At 41.7% G+C, this 5,794-nt stretch overlaps 1 long non-coding RNA gene across 1 annotated transcript in view; it reads left to right on the top strand.

The window, feature by feature from the left end:
- The window catches only part of LOC109311101, a 20,392-nt gene that overhangs the window by 8,269 nt on the left and 6,329 nt on the right, over positions 1-5,794 (top strand). Inside the window, exon 2 of the long non-coding RNA XR_002101415.1 lies at positions 2,252-2,257. This is a non-coding gene — a long non-coding RNA (uncharacterized LOC109311101). The remainder of the gene's footprint in view (positions 1-2,251; positions 2,258-5,794) is intronic.

The raw sequence follows: 5,794 nt of genomic DNA, 5'->3' as shown, positions 1-5,794 counted from the left end.
CCTGCAAGATAGCTCCATTGGGGGTGAGGGCTTGCAGGGAGAGAGATACAGCTCCGTATAGAAACACCAGTAACACAAGCAGCACATTAATAGAAATACCAAGACCCTAGCCCTAATAAATGAGCACACCCCAAAGTAGTGGGCAAATCTGATAACAGTTTCTTTTAAACAACAATATCCTAGTTTTTCCCAAAAAACTCCATGTAACCTCTTGAATCCCACCTGAGTTTCTATGGTCCTCCCTGGTGTAACAGTCGCAGAAGCCCTTTGCTCTTATTCTATCATCCTGCTGATGTCCAACACAGTTGTTCCTGCTACTCACCGCTGAGCTTGTCCCAAAGGATGCTCTGGCCCGCTAGCTGCAACAGTCCCAAAAGCCAAGAGATGTGTGAGAGATGGGTTGGAAAAGCTGGCCTGTGTAAAAGCTTTAAGGGATGCTGAAAACCTAGCAGAGAAGGGCTAAATTCTCAGTGGACACATATACATGAGATGCTACATCACCACAGGTATGAGCCACAGCGACTTAGCTTGTCACTATAGCAATGTAGCATTGGTAAGCACTAACCATGACACCGCCACTACTGCACAGTACCAATGAGCTACTATGCTCATTGCTACTGCACAATAGGGTTGAAAACGAATCATGCACATCCAGGACCATGCAGTACCACAGGTACTGCACAATCATTTAGTATTTGCTAAAGCAAGTACCAACTGCAATACCAACTGCACAGTCAGGGGCACACCCACTCAGGACTTGGTGGGCATGTTCCCTTAAGAAAGTTTAAGTGGGTTTGGGAAATTTAATTAGACCTGAGTCCTTCAGAGTCAAGTTTCTATTGTTTTAACAATGTGCTGAAAGGCTGGGAGGATCTAACGGAGCTGATGGATAGTCAAAAAGAGGACCTGGAAGGGAAAGATCTGCCATTTTAGCTGAAATATTTAATTAAAGACTTACAGAGAACAATGTTTTCAGTTTAGTGGCCAGACAAGAAAGATGAATTTTTGACCAACTCAAAATGAAATATTTAATTTAATTTTCAGATTAAAAAAGAAAAAAAATAGTTTCTTCAATGCAAATACTGTTTCAAAATGAAAAATCCAAATATTTTCCTTTAGAACATGTCAAAACAAAATATTTTGGCATTTCTACATTTTTTTCCAGATTATTTTCATATAAAATGGTTTTCCAAATTGAACCTGAGATTACAAGTAGGTGTGGACCACCGGCAAAATGGCATTTCTGGATCAATTTACAGTTCACTCAAAGGACCAGCACAGCGTTCTGTTTTTCTGAACTGACTAACATGGACAGTCCTTGTATATATAGTTTGAAAAAATTCTGCTATTGGGTAGATCTGGCTGTGTTCTTTACAGCTAAATGATTCAACTTTTGTTCCATTGGTTGATCTGTCTGTGAGAATCATTTGTGAACCAAGCCAGACAGCTGCAATTGTGCTCACTGGTCACAAGTAGTCACAGACTCAGTTGCATGAATAATTTCTGCCCTGAGGTTCATGAACCTTTTGCTTTGAATGTTCATCTACGACACATGAGACTGATCTGCCAGCTGGTGAAAATCAACACAATTCCACTGAAAGCAACGAAGATATGCTGATTCATACCAACTGAGAACCCAGCTGTGCAAAGTGTACTGCTTTCTGATTGTATGACAAGATTTTTAAACGGAAGAGGAAAATGGTGGCCCTGCAGCCTCTAACCCTGAAGATTTAAATGTGTCATAGCCCTTGTGATAGGGTACAGATTAAATCTGCCTGTAAGGAACAGCATGCAAATTCATTACTCCCATGAGCATATAGAGCTCTGTATGGAAAAACAGCCCAAAAATCTGTACGTGCAAAATGTTTGGAAATAGTAAATAAAGAAGTGCCCAGGCAAAGCTGAGCTGAACAGCTTCTTGGGATAATATTCACAAATACAGTTTTGTAATATTTGGGTCTCTCTCCTAATGGGAAGACAATGCAGTTTTCTGGGTGGATATTTTGGAATTCAAAACTAGATGTAAACATCATCATTCCTTTTTCTGCTGCTCCACCTCACCTCCCCAGCCTAAAAAAAAACAAAACAAAAAAACAGTGGTTGCAGGAGTATCATTGCAGTTGCCCTAACAGGAAAAATCATGATACTGGATTGTATCATCATTTACACTGTTTGAAATGTAAAATGCATCAGTGCCTTCAGATAAAGGATAAATAAAAAAGTCTGACGAACTACCAGTACAAATTGCAAGCACAGAGTGGACTCAAAAAGCATTAAGCAGAGAGGAACTTGTGTTAGTGTTGTCATTCCTATCATATTCCAGTCCAAGATCATGTGGTCTCATTCACATCAGTTTAAATGTAATCCTGCCCTGGGAAGCCTCCTCTCGCATAAACTATCACCAAAAAGGATTGTGGGTATGACTGATTTACAGACCCCAATCCTAATCTTTTTAAAGTTACTGGATGATCTATATCATACAATGTGGCTTATAACACTGGAGATATTACTTAAAACTAATTCTGCAGTAGGTGGCCTGTGAGCCAGTAGAATGACAATTTAAACTATAGGACTAGGGAATTGTTTCCATCCCCTATTAATTCTTAGCATTGCTCACATCATTCCTTTGTTTGATGTACAGCTCTGAACTGTTGGAATATTTTGATATGCTGTATGCCAAACATCAGCAATATCTTTCAGAGACTGCAGGTGTATAACATCTCAGAATACCCCATGTGCCCTCGTAAAAGGTATACACAAAATGATGCTGGATAATTGTAATTCATTAGGTGTTTTTTCCCTGTCTCTGTTTTGTTCTTCCTCTCACATCTAGGTTATGGGATTATTGCTGATAACAATACTTGGCACTTGCAGTGGATAAACCCTTTAATCTACAGAGCTCATAGAGCTTTATAAATATTGAGCTTCACAATACTCTTGCTATTTAGGTATTATTATGTCCTGAGGAAACTGAGGCACAGAGGTTAAATGCCTTGCCAAGTTACACAGCAGGTCAGTAGCAAAACTGAGAACGTAATCCAGAAATCCTAACCTTCAGTCCCTTACTCCGACCTCTGGATAATACTTCCTAATGTTTAATCCTAAAAATATATGCCAGTTGTTTCAGGACTCTGAGATCCTTGCTGGAGATCAGTACAAAAATAGTATCCTGGAATCTCTGACAAATGCAAAGGCCACCAAGGTGTAGAAAAACAGAGATAGGAAGAAACAGAAGGAAAAACAATTATTTTAACTGCTTAAAATTGTTGTAATTTCTTTTTTGAGGATGTTTCCTATTTCCCTACCAGCTAGAAAGCCAGCTAAAATTATGGGGGAAGGGCAAATATTACAAAAAGATCTTATATAATTTTTTAAATTTTCCATTCAAGTTTCAAAGCAGCCAAAATGTTCCAGCTAGCTGTAGAAAAAGAGCAGTATGCCATTGATGGGCATGTGCACATTCAGCTATGGGGGCCAAGGGTACCTAAAACTCCAGGCAATTTTGTAATGATGGTATTCCTGGTAACCTCAAAGTTCATAACACCCACAGTTCATTAAAAGCAAATAAAAATTAATTATAAGAAAACCAACGTTTTCCAGAGATAAGATTTCTTTTCATTTTATTGAGTTTTTATGAAGTTTGGGGAAAGCAGATAAACTTATTTAAAAAAAAAAAAAAAAGAAAAGAAAAGAAAATCAAGGAGACTTGAAAGGAAGTAGATCTGTAGAGCTGTCAGCAAAATCTATAAAGGAAACTCTCTGGGAATCCCAGCCACCTTTTCGCTGGCAGACAAAAACATGGAAAACAACACATCAAAACTATGTATCTTAAATATTTTATAAATGAAGTTGGACGTTCTGGCCTTCATAAGGGCGCCAGGTAGCTGTCACCTCCTGCAGTGGTTCATATAAGCTACTTTGAAACTATCTGAAAGAAATAGGTATAGAATGCATGCTAGCAGATGTAAATAGCTTTGTGGTTCACATCATATGCAGAGAGCTAGTGAGTATTTTCCTATCTGCACCAGTCATCATTTCAGGTATATGCAATCTGAAATAGTCTTTTTCATCTTTCCCCAACAGATGTGAAGCAAACCATCTTCTCTCTCCAATTGTGCATTCTTTAGATCAGGGGTTTCTGACCTGCAATCCAGGGGGCCAAGCACAGGCAGCCTCTGTGTGTGGCATATGACAGGCTGGGGACAAGGCAAGCAGTAGGCCTGTGTGAAGCAGCCAGTATTCCATTTGGATTCGGCTGATTCAGGAGACAGTGATTCAATTTGGTGATTCAGATCACTGTCCTGAACCAGTTCAGCCGAATCAGATTCGAAAGATTCAATGTAATTTGGTGATTCGGCCATAGACTATAATGGGGAATCACTAAAAAACCTATAACTTTGTCATTTTTCTGCAGAATTGGATGAAAACAGCAGAAATGGTAGCTCCTGAGGGCACGAAGCCTGCCAAGTTTGAAGGAGATAGGTGGAGGGGTTTCTGTGAAACTGTGCCTCAATCTATTGAAAGTAAAACTCATGTTGTGTCTGTTAAGGTAAAGTGGGGTGAAAGCAGCAGGGATGGTAGCCTTTTCTGAGGGCATGAAGCCTGCCAAGTTTCAAGGAGATAGGTGGAGGGGTTTCTGTGAAACTGCACCTCAAACTGTTGAAAGCAAAACTTGTGTCATTTGTGTGTGTGTGTAGCCAGAGCAGGATGAAAACAGAAGGGATAGTAGCCTGTTACAGAAGGCTTTCCTGGTGCTGGTTAGATCTCAGCCTGCCCATATGTTTCTGAGCCAACTACCCACCCCTCTTTCATCTGCCTTACCTTAATGCAAAACTAATTCAGGTGTTACCCAGGTGGGAGCCTGCCTGGCTGTGCAAAATGGCTGTGCAAAATGGCACTGTTCCATTTCGACTTGCGTTTCAACATTCAATGGAACAGTGTTTCATTTTGAATTTTGTTTCAATTCAAAACTGCTGTTCCATTAGGTTTTGTGGAAACAGTTTCGCTGTTTCATTGCTCCTTCAATGTTTCGCCCATAGGCTATAATGGGGAAGCTTGAAACAGCCTATAACTTTGTCATTTCTGGTCTGATTGGATGAAACATGCAGGAATAGTTACCCTGTGGCATTGTGCCTACCACTTTAAGGCCCTGGAGCTGGCAGCTGCCAGGTGCCTGATTAGGCAGCCATTTTGGGATCAGGGGCTGCCCATATAAACAGCATGGTTTAGCTATTGGAGGTCAGGCAACAACATTGCCTGACCGGAGGGCTGCAGATCTACCTCTGGAGGTAACGGAAGAGCTCTAGGGGATGGTAAGGAGGCTCCTGGTCCTGGGTTCTGACCTGCCGGGAGTGGGTGGCCTGGTGGGGCTCCCAGTGGCATGGGAGTCCCCAGGGAATGCCATGCCAGTGATCACCCCAGTGAAAGGCAGGTCAGGGTGCCTTAACCCCTAGCCCCCACAACCGTGTGGGTAACCCTGTTGTTTCTAGGGCCTGGAGAGCAGATCCCAAGAGAGAGGGAGGGGCTAGAGACTCAGACCTGATCAAGAGAGTACTCTTGACTGGCCCATGTTGGGGCCAGTGATGACAAGGACACCTAGATGCCATCTGCAAGGGTTGGGCTGTGGTGTAGGGGAGGATCAGAGCTGCAGATAGTGTCCCCAGCATCGGGGAAGTAAATGGGCAGACTCCCTCTAATTAACATCAATTATTTCATAGATTTCATAGACATTAGAGCTGGAAGGGACCTCGGGAGATCATCGAGTCCAGCCCCCTGCCCAAAGGGCAGGAAGTCA

Source organism: Crocodylus porosus, unplaced genomic scaffold (assembly GCF_001723895.1).
Source record: "Crocodylus porosus isolate Cpor-Errol unplaced genomic scaffold, CroPor_comp1, whole genome shotgun sequence".
In the NCBI taxonomy this organism is placed as follows: Eukaryota; Metazoa; Chordata; order Crocodylia; family Crocodylidae; genus Crocodylus; species Crocodylus porosus.
This window is presented reverse-complemented; position numbering and strand designations above follow the sequence as displayed.